Source organism: Cricetulus griseus, chromosome 8 (assembly GCF_003668045.3).
Source record: "Cricetulus griseus strain 17A/GY chromosome 8, alternate assembly CriGri-PICRH-1.0, whole genome shotgun sequence".
Taxonomy (NCBI): Eukaryota; Metazoa; Chordata; class Mammalia; order Rodentia; family Cricetidae; genus Cricetulus; species Cricetulus griseus.
The window spans coordinates 9,642,542-9,656,170 of NC_048601.1; the positions used below are offsets into that span (position 1 = coordinate 9,642,542).

Sequence of the window (13,629 nt, forward strand, 5' to 3'; positions counted from 1 at the left end):
TTTACTACATTTCCCAGAATCCTCCTTGACTCCTAGTCCTGCCTAACTTGCTGCCTCATTGGCCAAACAGTACTTTATTTATTGTCCAATAAGACAATCATATACACAGAAGGACCTCCCCCATCACATGGTCATGATTCATTTTGGGTCTGTGTTAATGTCTGTTGCCTCTGTTACCACAGGGGCCCATGTGAACCATGGGTTAAAAACCATCCATGACCTGCTGGACCATGTGAAGGGACTGGCCTTATGGAACCATAGCTGCAGGATCTCTATTACTCAGGGCATCAGCAGGATATCCAAGAGGAGAATCAGTGAGGGTCCAGCATTGATGGTGGACCAGATAGATGCCAGAGGCCTTGGAGCAGACCAACAACTCACTACACAATGAACCTCTGCAAGTGAACTACATGATACACCGCAGCTCCCAATGCCATGAAGACTAATGAAGAGGTGAGGGAAAGGATGGAAAGAGAGCAGAGAAGCAGGGCTTTGTTGGTTTCTTTGCTGTTTGATTGTTTGCTTGGTTTTGTTTTGCTTGTTTGGTTTTTGTTTGTTTTTAAAATAATATTCTTTTAAAAATTTATTATTATTTTATGTGATTGATGTTTTGTCATGGGTGTCAGATCTCCTGGAACTGGAGTTACAGACAGTTGTGAGCTGCCATGTGGGTTCTGGGAATTGAACTCTGGTCCTCTGTAAGAGCAGTCAGTATTCTTAACATCTAAACCATCTCCCCAGCCCCTAAATTAATATTCTTATTTTATTTCTACCTTCTTTTTTTAAAGTCATCCTTGGCAGAGCCACTGTAAAGGTGAACTGTAGTGGGCATTTTGCCTTGCCAGTGAACTTGTAGTAGTAGCTACACCCTTTCGGTGTGGTTTCAGGTGCAGATGTGACGCTTTGCTAAGGTAGAGGCTGCTGGCTTGAGCTCTCTTGGGTTTTGGAGAGTATTGGGAGAGCAGAGACAGCATCTTCTGGATCAGGAAGACCCAGGTGAAGGGCAGATATGAGGGACTGGTACATGAGTGGGAACTGGGGTCCATGATGTGAAATTGCCAAAGACTCAATAATATTATGTTTAAAATAAAAGGATTAAAATCATATGTTTGCAGAGTAAAACCAACATAAATGTGCAAGTATATGCATAAGATATGTGCATATAAACATGTGATTTCATATATTTTAAAACTAAATATTGGCAATTCATCAATGATTCCAACTCTTATAAAATGTAGAAGGTCTTAGGGCAGACAAATAATGGCATAACCAAGAAAGAGAACAAATGGGGTTAGCATATTTGAGAAAAATATCTTTCAAAATGATAAAATCGGAAAAAATGTTATTGTTTTTCAAGACAGGGTTTCTCTGTGTAGCTTTGGAACCTGTCCTGGAACTCGCTCTGTAGACCCGGCTAGCCTTGAACTTACAGAGATCCACCTGTCTCGGCCTCCCTGTGCTGGAATTAAAGGTATGGGCCACCAACGCCCATTCTTTGATGGGATAATGTGAGGAAAAAAAGAAAAAGGAAGAAAGTAGTGAAGTAATGAAAGTAAATACAAACATCATGTCTTCATTAAAGGGTATTGAATTGGATCATCTTTAAAAGTATGAATTCTACATTAGAGCTTGGACAATAAACCAAAATTAGCAGCAGGCCCTCATGTCTATGTCTTCAGACTTTCTAACCCTTTCATGCGTTTTCATTTTGATTTTGCTCTAAGTATATTAAATTGGCTCATACTTCTATTTCTGGACAACTGAAACATTATTCCACATTCCCCAGTTAAAACATAATTATAAATGCATCCCCTGTATTATTGTTCAATTTGTTACATTTCACTGCCAATAGCTCTTTATGCTATATGTAGTTAATGGGCCTCCTGATCTGTGTCTGGAATACACGATATATTGGTGGCACATCCCAACCTCTAAATGCCTTTCATGTCACTATTGGAGATAGCATCAGGCATTTGAAAGCTGGGGCCTATTTATAAAGATATCATCAAAACCTGCCTGATGTAGCAGACTTATGAATCAATTATCTGAACTACACTGGGTGATGTATCTATTTTAGATTTTAGAGTCATATATTTGAAGCCAAACTACAAACAGATAACCATTCAACAGCGTATCATGATTTTTATCTTCATCCTTGTATCTATCAAATGTCGAACTGACAACAAATCTTACTGATTTTTACTTTCAGGAATTTAAAAACAATCCCACACTTACAGATTCTCTCTTCTGATCCTCTTCCTCCTTCACACACACACACACACACACACACACACACACACACACACACACACACACACACCAACTTACCCATTACTTGACAGAAACTACCCGCTCAGACAAAACAAATGAAAATAAAATTCAGAACACAAAGGATCTTTACTCTATATAACACAGGCAGTGGCTAGATTGAGAAGATTGGTATGTGACCATATGGCAAAGATAGGTGAAGTGAAGAAATGATGCTCACAACTGGGAAAATGAGGCTTTTCACTATTATAGATGAATACAACAGGAAGCATTGGTTAGGAAGAGAAAAGAGCAGACTCAGTATTATATATTGTATGCAAACAGTCTTTAGGGAGCATCCACACAGGCAAGTCATGTTGATAGACAGTAGATAAAATTACAACATCCACGACGCAAGTCTGATTAAGATTAAAATTTAAAGAGACAGACAGCACAGAAGAAAGACTCAGGAATGAGTTGACTTTAGCAAGTTGCCAGAACAAGAAGTCTTAGTCTGTAATTCCTTCTTCAACCAGACTGTTCAATTATTCATCTGCAGAAGAGCTGATACGAAACGTAAAAAGCAGCCTGCACCATCCTTCAGGATCACATAACCAAATAACCTTTTTAGATGGGTAAGTTAGTATTATCTGTTGTGTTCCCTACTTAGGACAGAACCTCACAGAGAGTGTTCCTTAGGGCCCATTGCCAGTCTAGCAAGAAAAGGGAAGTGGAGACAGGTATCAATGTTCCCTAGACTCCCAAGATTCCTCCCAGAAAAGTTTCTGGTCTCATATCCTGAGGTCCTCTGAGGACCAGAACAAGGATGGACCATGTAGGATGAAAACATAGGACCTCATCATCTTGATGTAGCTCTATTTTTGTTGTTGGTGTCTAGTAGACGACCATGTCTGTTATGATTTAAATATGGAATGCCCCCAACAGACTGCTGTGTGGGTACACATTGAACCAAAGTAGTAGCTGTTTTATAAGATGATGGAAACTTTAATGGGCCCTGATAGCAGATGTTGGCCAATAGAGACCACTGTAAACTCCTCTGCTCACCTTCTGTGTCCTGTTGGCTGACTCTGTGTGACCAGACACCCAATCCAACTGGAATGGAATATTTTCTTTCCACTACTATGCCTTAGATTCCATGATGGTCATTCAACCTCCTGAAATATGGAGCCAAGATAAATTCTTCCCATAATCTTCTTCTGTGAGGTATTTTGTCATAGAATTGAGAACAGTGGTTCCCAGTCAGTGACATTGCAAGGCTGCACTCGAAAAGCTGATCTGGCTGCTGACATAAATATGGAGGAAAGGTCAATGTGGTGGGTGCTTCCGAAATTTCCAGGCTGAGCTTCATTTCAAAAGTAGTGCCTGCAGAGGGAGAATCCATCACATGGGATTCTGGACACATGATCACAACATGACAGCATACTCCTGTGGGCGCTCTGGCAGTTTATCAGGGTTAACAACTTGACTGGATATGAAATCAACTGAGAGATATTCCTCTGGGTCTTTGCTGGTACTTCTAGAAAAGATTAACCAAGGAAAGCCCTTCCTCTAGAGTGGGCAGCATCATCTTGGGGGTGATCCAGATGTAAGGGATTTCAGGAAGAAAACTGATGCCTACTCCTCTGCCTTGGTTCTGGTGACTGTAGTCTTCTGTGTCTGCCACAGACATCCTTTTCTGTCTTCAGGACCAGTTTCCTTGGTCTAGATCATGGTTCTCCAGGAATCCTCTTGGCCTTTAGTACTAGCTTCTGCCTCTTTAGATAGCTTCTGTGTGTCTGCAGTGCACACAGACATTGTTGGACAACTAGATCCTATTATGGAAACCAAGCTAGTAAAACCTCCTCTATAACACATATCCCCTAGGTCAGCTCCATTCCCCTAGAGAATCCTGACCAGTGCAGTTATTTTTCTTGTTACAGTGACTTGACAAAAAGTGGGTGAATTGAGAAGGGCTTTATATTTTGGTCATAGTTTAGGGCTCAGTCTATCTAAGCAGGACAGTCATGGTGGCAGAAAAAGCTTGTAGAAATGAGACAGATGTGAGCTTTTTGCTAGTATCATTGAGGCCAGAAGCTGGGAACTAAGACTGCTTTAACTCAGCTGGCTCTCTCTTCTTCCCTCTTTCATTCAGTCAAGATCTCTAGTCAAAGGTACTCTGCCATCCATGTTCAGGATGGGTCCTCTTTATTTTTCCTTTTTTTCAGATCATCCTACTTTGAAATATATTCAAATGATCAGAACTGTGTTACCTAAGAGGTTTCTATTAACCCAAGTTGACAATGAAATTAACACCAACTGTCAGTGTGTCATTACTAAAATTGTGTGTATTATTCAAGATATGGGAAAGAAATACTGTTCAAGGGGCTGGAGTGATGGCACCACAGTTAAGAGCTGATACTGCTCTTGCAGAGAAATCAAGTTGGGAAGCTTGTAACTACCTGTAACATCAGATGCTATATTCTGGCCTCCACATGCATTTATACTCATACCAACACATATATACACTGTTAAAAATAAAACGTCTTCACTCCTCCCTCTCTGCAACTGGGTTCCAGGAGTTCAGTTCAGTGTTTAGCTGTGGGTGTCTGCCTCTGCTTCCATCAGCCACTGGATGAAGGCTCTAGGATGGCATATACGGTAGTCATCAATCTCATTATTGAGAAAGGGTATTTAAGGCAGCCTCTCCACTATTGCTTAGATTCCCAGTTGGTGTCATCCTTGTAGATCTCTGGAAATCTCCCTAGTGCCAATTTCTCTTTAAACCTACAATGGCTCCCTCCATTATGGTATCTCCCATCTTGTCAAGACTTGGCTGGTGAAACCCACAGAAACAGCTGACCTGAACAAGGGAGAGCTCAGGGACTCCAGACTGATGGCTGAGAGGCCAGCATGAGACTGATCTAGACGCCCTAAGCGTGGGTGTCAGTGAGGAGACCTCAGCAATCTATGGGGCCTTGGGTGGTAGACCAATATTTATCCCTGCACACAAATGGAGTTTGGGAACCCATTCAACATGGAGGGATGCTCCCTCAGTCTAGACACATAGGGGAGGGCCTAGGCCCTGCCTAGGATGATATGGCAGACTTTGGAGTTTCCCAGTGGAGGGCCTCACCCTCCCTGAAGAGCAGAGGGGGATGGTGTAGGTATTTAGGAGGGTTGGTGGGAGGGTGGGGGAGGAGGGAAGGGAGAGGGAGCTGGGATTGACAATTAAAGCATGCTTGTTACTAATTTAAATAATAATAATAATATTAATAATAAACTTTTCATTAAAAAATAAAATGTCTTCAGAAATAAATGTTGTTGATGATTTGGAGAGTACTGAAATGTCTATATTTTATTTGTTATATGAATTAAAATTTGTGAAGCTTCAAATATTTCTTTTAACATTGGATGGCAATATGTAATGTTTTCAATACTTCATGTTGCCGCTTGAATGAAAGAAAACTGACAAATTAACGACAGCATCAATTCAATTAAAATGAGTGTAGAAGTGGGTGAAAATTCTGCTTCCCATTGGAACAAATGCAGGCTGCCGATTAGGGCACACTGGTGGCTTTGTCAGCTTGCTAACTTTATTTTTCCTTCCTAAATACCCCTGCATTTTTTTAAGAGTTGAAATCGAAAGAAAGTCCAGACACTTCTATACTAAAACTAAAGTTATAATGCTCTTAGGTCAAGTTGAGTGTTTTTCTAAAACTACTCATAGACTAGAACTATACAAAGGAAAACGACAACAAAACACGGGTAAGTAGCACAGTTGTCAGAGAAAAAATTCTGTCAGTCAATAACAGCTGCCATGAAATGATAGTGATTCCGTTATGCATGGGATAGACATTTCTGTATCATCAACCTAGGACTTGAAATTAAAGAGTAGAATGGATGCCCCAAACTCATTTAATTTATTCATTCAGTGAGGTTTAGTTAAAGCCTCATGCATGACTTGCAAAAAGCATGTATGTGGTGGCTATTGTGTGCGTGTGTTTTAATTTGTGGTTTCATTTAACAGTTTTGCTAAATCCCTAGAATAGTGCGTTGGCAGAAAGGTCATTTGATGTCGAAAGAGGAGGACTCAATGAGTAAGAGAAAATTCTAGATAAAGCAAGATTGGATGCTTGCATGAAGCTCTGTCACATAGGAAAAAGGAATTATAGTTGTCCATTTTCTCTGGACTGAGGTCACAGTGGGAATTGTGGGTATGATACTGGGAAGTTTACTGACGGCACACTGTGAGAGTTAGTGTCACAGCGTCACTCATCTACTCTCAAGAAGCTCCATATTTGTGGAAACCTGAACAACTCACCATTAACTTATCATTTACACTGTTGTTGTGATAGCCAGGGGTGCTTGAGGACCACTCCTATAGAAAGATGTTTCTGGGCAGACATGAGCCAACGTCTACTCACTGTAGGTAGGGAACCAACAGCAAACAAGTTCTGATGCCAGAAAAATCTAACTCGGTGAACCAATGAGCTTTATTTTTATTTATTTTTTTGGCAGGGGGTTACTTGCATGATCATGGGTAAGCAGTTACTTATAGAACCATGTGAAACTCCGATGCAACACCCACATCGGCATGGGCAATAACTCAGGAAACTGGGAACGTTAGAGTGCTCTGTGTGACTGGTAGCCAGTTTGACACGAAGGAGAGGTTCACCTCTTCAATATTTCTTCCATCACCTTGAGAAGGGAGATGCCGTATGCACATGTAAGTTTCATGGACGTTGGAGAGGATGCTGTAGCCATTCCTGCTAAGGGGCTGGCTACAGGTTTGCCTGACCACGCCTGTGAGGGCGTGGTCAGGGTGACGTAGGGAAGGTTTAAGAGTGAGGGACTCTCAAGCTCACATGGTGGCCCTGCTTTTGCTTTCATCTTCGGCTTGCTGTACTTACTGCTGACCTGATGGCTGGTCCACTCTGTAAGTAAGGCTTTTCCCTATTAAATTCCCTTGTGTTTTTACCTGGCTCCGCATTGGTAATTTCCCACATTAAGACTTCCTGAGTCTTTTGAATGAACTTCCCGCCAAAGCAGAATGTTTCAACATTGCATACAACAAAAGTTACATTATAGACACTGTCAGTTTGAAGTCTACAGGGCACTGAAAATCTAGTTGTAGCTTAAGTGAAATTTCTCAAATAAACCTCAAAGCAAATTATATCATACCTCACATACACAAGCAGCCTGAAATCTACTTTCTTTGCTAGACTTCCAAGTATCCCATAATTCCTCAGTCTGTGAATCTTTTCTCTGAATTTCAGCAAACATTTTTTCTCTCTTCTGAAAACATAACTAACTCTAATCTGTTTACATCATCTCTCTCCTTTGTGTAACTTTTAGATCAACTTAATTTCTCTCTGACTAGGTAGTCTCTTTACCCATTATCACAAGGGAGTCAGTGTCCATGGCAAGCCGCCCTAAGGAGAATATGGGAACACATTCACAAAGCTCTTCACAGCCCAGCATGATAAAAGTACCAAATTTTGGGAATATAAAGAAATCCTGTAGTTTTGCTTCATTTTTTTCCCTATAGCTTTGTTTCCTCTTTTGTTCTTTTCTTAAGAAAAAAGAAAAACCCTGCCCCTTCCCTCTGTTTTCTCTTGTGTCAGTTGTGACAGCATTGAAACAGTTAACACTATTGGCCATCCCCTAGAAGTTTCTTTATTTTTACATGGGAAAGAGTTAACACTATTGGCCATCCCCTAGTAGTTTCTTTATTTTTACATGGCCTGAAGTACGCTGTGTGTTATCTGGTGTGTGTTAAGCACTTGGAGTTATCTCATCTTAGAAAGCCAACAAACCTTGGACTAAACTTAACTTTTCCTGTTAAGTATGGTGAATGCACATATTATTGGCATTAAGTTCAACTAGTAGAGGCAAACACACACACACACACACACACACACACACGCATACATACACATACACACACAGACACACACAAACATACACACACACCTTTCTCCTTCTGTTTCTTTTTTCCTTTTCTTCTCTTTTTTCCTCTTTCTTATGATTCATTCCTATAAAGCTGAACCAAGGGGCTGGAGAGTTGGCACCTGTTGCTCTTCTAGAGGACCCAGGTTCAGTCACCTACACGGTCGCTTAGAATGGTCGTACTTCCACAGACACCAAAAACTCATTCACATAAAATAATAAAACAAATCTAAAAAGTTCACAAATGTTCCAAGGCATAAAACAGATCTATATAAAGCAGAAGGAAGAAAGTGACATGGTAAAATGAACAAATTCCACTTGGATTTCTAGGATCTATAAAGAGTCATACAGGTCCTTGTGAGGACAAGGAGGGGTCTCTTTAGAGACTCAGTATCTTTAAGCTTCCCAAACTTCTACTCTTCTGCTGATGCCTACTTAGTAGTATAATGGAGACATATCTGCTTCTCAGTAAAGTTTTAGAGAGACTGGTAGCGAGTTTTATTTGTTGCAACTATTAAAATTTGGTAATGAAAACTATTTCTTCAAATTGGAGATAATAACTAAGGTAGAAAATATAAAGCAGTGTTGTAATGTCAAACAAACAAAAACTAGACAGCAAACAGCTTTTTTTAACCTTCATTGATTCTTTGTAAATTTCATATTGTGCATTCTGATCCCACTTATCTCCCTGTCCCTTCGAATCTGCTCTCAGCTGTTGCAGTGTCTCCCCCAAAACAAAACCAAATTTAAAAGGAAAAGCAAAAGCCAAACAAAACAAAGAAACAAAACAAAAAGGAAGAATCTTGTCATGGAAGCTGTATTGTGACACAGTTTGTTTGCCCTTTGGTCTGTTCATCTTTACTTGCAAAATGTTCATTATCAAGAGTCCTTTGTCTGGTCAGGAGGCCACTGGTTTCTGCCATATCACTGATAATGGGCTTTCACTGGGGGTCCTCTTGGATACCCTGTTATCATCCTGTGTCATGGAGATCCTGTTGTTTTCTATCTATAGGTGCAGTTTGTCCACTTCATATGCTCCAAAGGGTTCATAGATTCAGTGGATTTTGGAGCAGGCCAAATCATAGCCCTGTTTCTGGCCCTGGGTGGTAGCTGGGTTGGTCAGATTGCTAGTTTTCCTTCATCCTTAGCTTTCTATCACTGCCAGTAAGCACTTGAAAGCTCTAGAACAAAAAGATGCAAACACACCCAAGAGTAGACAACAGGAAATAATAAAACTGAGGGATGAAATTAGTAAAATAGAAACTAAGAGAACAAGACAAAGAATCAACGAAAAAAATAGTTGGTGTTTTTGAGAAAAATCAATAAGATAAACAAACCCTTATCCAAAGTAACTGAAAGGCAGAGCTAGAATATCTAAATTAACAAAATCAGAATTGAAAAGGGGGACAGAACAACAGACACCCAGGAAATACAGAGAATCATAAGGTCATACTTCAAAAATTTGTACTCCACAAAATTTAAAAGAAATAGACAGATTTCTTGATAGGTACCACACACAAAATTAAATCAAGATAAATAATATGATTCATATAGAACTATGTTGAGGGAGATTTTCTCCAATTTCATTCCCACTGGACAGGTTTTCTCTCTACCCCCAGGGCCCACAGCTACTTAATGAAATGACCACTCTGAGACTTAGTATAAGTTACAATTATTTAGCCAATGGCTTAGGATTCTTTCTGGCTAGCTTTCTCTTAATTATTAGCCCATTTGTATTAATATGTGTATCTCCAGGTGGCCATGGCTTACTGGTGATGACTGGGTCTCTTGACTCCAAGGCTGGTGCATGGTGTCTCTCCTTTGTCTTTCTTTTCCTGCCTCTTTGTTCACAGTTCCAACCTAGCTAAATTCTGCCTTTCCATTGGCCAAAATGTCTTTATTCATTAACCAATAAGAGAAACATTTATTTACAGCATATAGAAGGACATCCCATGATTTAGATAGTATAGTTACAGTTTTCATTGTTTACCAGACTCAGAAAAGAAACTCACTGAAGATGTGTAAAGTGTAAAAGGTTGAGAAACAATAAAAGATAATTTGATAATGCAAATTAGAATAAAAAGGAAATTAGTTAGAATAATTTGAACTCACTCACCAAGATAGGATAGTTAATGGAGTATTTTTTCTGAATTTGTCAAATGCTGATGGACTAGACATTGTTGGCAGTTATTGCCTGTGTATATTGTACATAGTTATTGTACTTATTGTACATAGATTTTCTTATATTAGTTATAACTTTTTATTTTTAGATAAAAAGGGATATGGGATGATATCTTGTTTGTACAAATAAGCTTGTCTGAAGATCTGAGGTTGGAGCTTGCCGCTAGCTAACCATAGAAGCCAGGCAATGGTGGTACACGCCTTTAATCCCAGCACTAGGGAGGTGGAGACAGGAAGTGAGATGGCTGGGCGGAAAAGGAATATAGGCGAGAGGAAACAGAAACTCACTCTCTTCTTAGCTAGGAAGTTGGTGAGGGAAGGTGTAGCATGGCTGTGTCTTGTTCCTTCCTCTCTATGACCTTTCAGATTTTACCCCTATATCTGATCCTGGCTTTTGTTATTAAGACCTATCAGAACTCGAGTTACAGACCTATAACCCACAAGGAAATAGAAGCAGTCATTAAAAGTCTCCTAACCAAAAAAAAAAAAAAAAAAAAAAAAAAGTAAATAAAATAAAGCCCTGGGCTATATGGTTTTGGTGAAGACTTAAAGTCTGGAAGAATGCTACCAGACTTTAAAAGAAGAGTTAATATAGATACTCCTCAAAATTTTCCCCACAATAAAAACAGAAGGAACATTGCCAAATTCTTTTTATGAGACCCTGGTCACCCTGGTACCCAACTCACACACAAACTCAACAAAGAAAGAGAATCATAGACCTATCTCCCTCATGAACATTAGGGAAAAAATATTCAACAATCTACTGGTAAACTGAACCCAAGAACACATCAAATGATCACCCACCATGTTCAAGTGGCTTCATTCCAGAGATCCAAGTATGTTCAGCATATGAAACTCTATCAATGTAATCCACCATATTGACAAACTGAAAGAAAGAAAAAGCACACACCATCATCTCATTAGATGCTGAAAAGGCCTTTGACAAAATTCAACACACTCCTCCATGGTAAACTTTTCTGATTCCCCACGGCTTGTCTTTAATGGATTGTATTTTTCTGATGGTGCTAGTAAAACCTTAACACTAGGGGGCAATGTTTTGTCAGTGAACTTTTTGGCTGAAGTCATTCAAAAGGAATGAGTAATGGAATAACAAATTCTACCATTAACTCCATACTAAGCCAGGATGAAGACATCCAAGCTAGTGGAACAGGGTCCTAATTTTTTCACCAGTCTTGTGTGTGGACAAGAAGATGTTTAGTTCTTCTGGTCCAATTCTCCAAGAAGCTGCTCTATCCCTATCCAAAATACTTCAAATCCCTATTCAAAAATATAAAATACAGAGGGAAAAGTGAGCTGCATCTGGAGCTCCCAGCTCCCCTGATTGTAAGTTCTGAGCATGGATAGAATTCTCCCACAGGCAAGAGATGCTTATGCCCTGCTCAAGGTACCAGGGGAGCACTCAACTCGCTTTTTAATAAAACTCCATAATGGGCAAAATTCAGTTGTTAAATAATTTCTTTTTTATGGAAAAAGCTTTACAATTAACAAGCCGGGTACCGATTCAAATCAGTATCAATTTCTGTGTGGTTATTACAGCTTCCATAAAAGTCTGCACTCTATTAACACAGATTAGGCTGCACTTTAAGGGACAGCATCATTAGGTCTGGCCTCACAGAAGCGAGAAGCTGGGCTGCACAACCTCCATGCTGCTAATGAATAGCAAAGCTCTCAGATAAAGGGCACAAGCAAACAGTGCTGTGCGTGAGTCTGAGCTAGAGATTTTCCTGGCTTAGGAGAAACAGTTGGTACTTGATATCCACTTTTTTTTTTTTTTTTAACAGTTGCTTATTTTTCATCTCGATTTCCACTTGGAAAATGATTAGCACCTAGGATCACAGTTGACTTCCCAACAGGAGACATAGTCGCTTAACTGTGTTTAAAAGTCACTGCTCTGAAGAAGACCGTGGATATGTGTAGACTTACAAGTGTGCTATGTATACCCTCATATGTACCACCATGAAAATCCTCATGTGTGTTCTCTTTGTTTTCATGTATCTTCTGTGTATACCTTCCCAGGTGCTATGCATATTTTCATATTGTGTTATTTATATTTTCATGTGATTCCCATATATGTCTTCATGTATGTTATGCACATTTTCATGAGTTATGAATGTTTTTATATAAGAACTTTATTTTTCTGTTTGTTACACGTTTTCAGTTTTCATATGTATCCAGTATACTTTTCACTTGAATGTCCTGCATGTCTTCAGACGTGTTATGTACATTTTTACATGCATTATACACATTTCAATAGGTGTTTTGCATATTTTTATATGTATTTTGCATATTTCACATGGTCATTGTACTCGTTTTCATATCACATATGTCTTCATATGTAATATGTATATTTTCCCATGTTTTATACACATTTTCATATATGTGCTAGGCGTATTCCGTATGTGCCATGTGTATTTTCATATGATTGTCAAGCATATCTTTATATGTGCAATGTATATTTTCATTTACTTGTCATGCATATATTTATACATCATCATACATATCTTCACATGTGTTATGCATATCTTCATACTTGTTATGTATATTTTTATATTTATACTGGTTGTATTATTTTCATATACACATACACACACATATATGAAATGAAGTTAATCCCAGGAGGAAGTACAAAATTATAATAATAAAGTTTGTGAAACATTGTGACTATGGTTAAATTTAGACAAATATTGACTATATAAAATACTGTTTTAACTAGGAAAGAATATGATTTCCTTGTGTATGGTTAATTTATATATCTGTTCGTAGCTTTTAAGTTAGTGACTTTTACTTTTGATTGGGGAAACAGCAGTTAGCAGCCAGTCAGCATTTCTCTCTACCATAAAATATAAATAAAATACATAAAATATAGATGAAATACAGATGAAAAAATCTGTTGACGGAAGTGAAGATCTGCTGAGGTAAAAATCACCAGGGAAAATTCTGGAGGGAGAAAAAGTCTTAGATCAAAGATGGCTTCTGCCCCTCTTAGGAGCTGAGGGCATTCCTGAACCTGAGTGTAGAAGCTAGACGGAAATCCACTGGGAAGCTCAGGAGAGAGCTAATGAGAAGCCCGGAGATAACTCAAGATTTTTAGCTTTAGAGACTTAAGCACACAGTTTCTCTCAATTTAGCATAATTTCTGTATTAAAATCATCAACCATACTCTCTGAGAAATGAAATGAAGGACTTAGTTTCCTCAGATACAGAAAATAGCATAAACATGTCATATGAAAT

At 39.0% G+C, this 13,629-nt stretch overlaps 1 long non-coding RNA gene across 1 annotated transcript; it reads left to right on the forward strand.

Moving 5' to 3' along the window:
• Positions 1 to 125: 125 nt before the first annotated feature.
• LOC118239277 lies at positions 126 to 13,070 on the forward strand. Its single transcript, XR_004771138.1, has 2 exons — positions 126 to 453; positions 12,180 to 13,070. It is a non-coding gene; the product is annotated as an uncharacterized LOC118239277 (long non-coding RNA).
• The last annotated feature ends 559 nt before the right edge of the window (positions 13,071 to 13,629 follow it).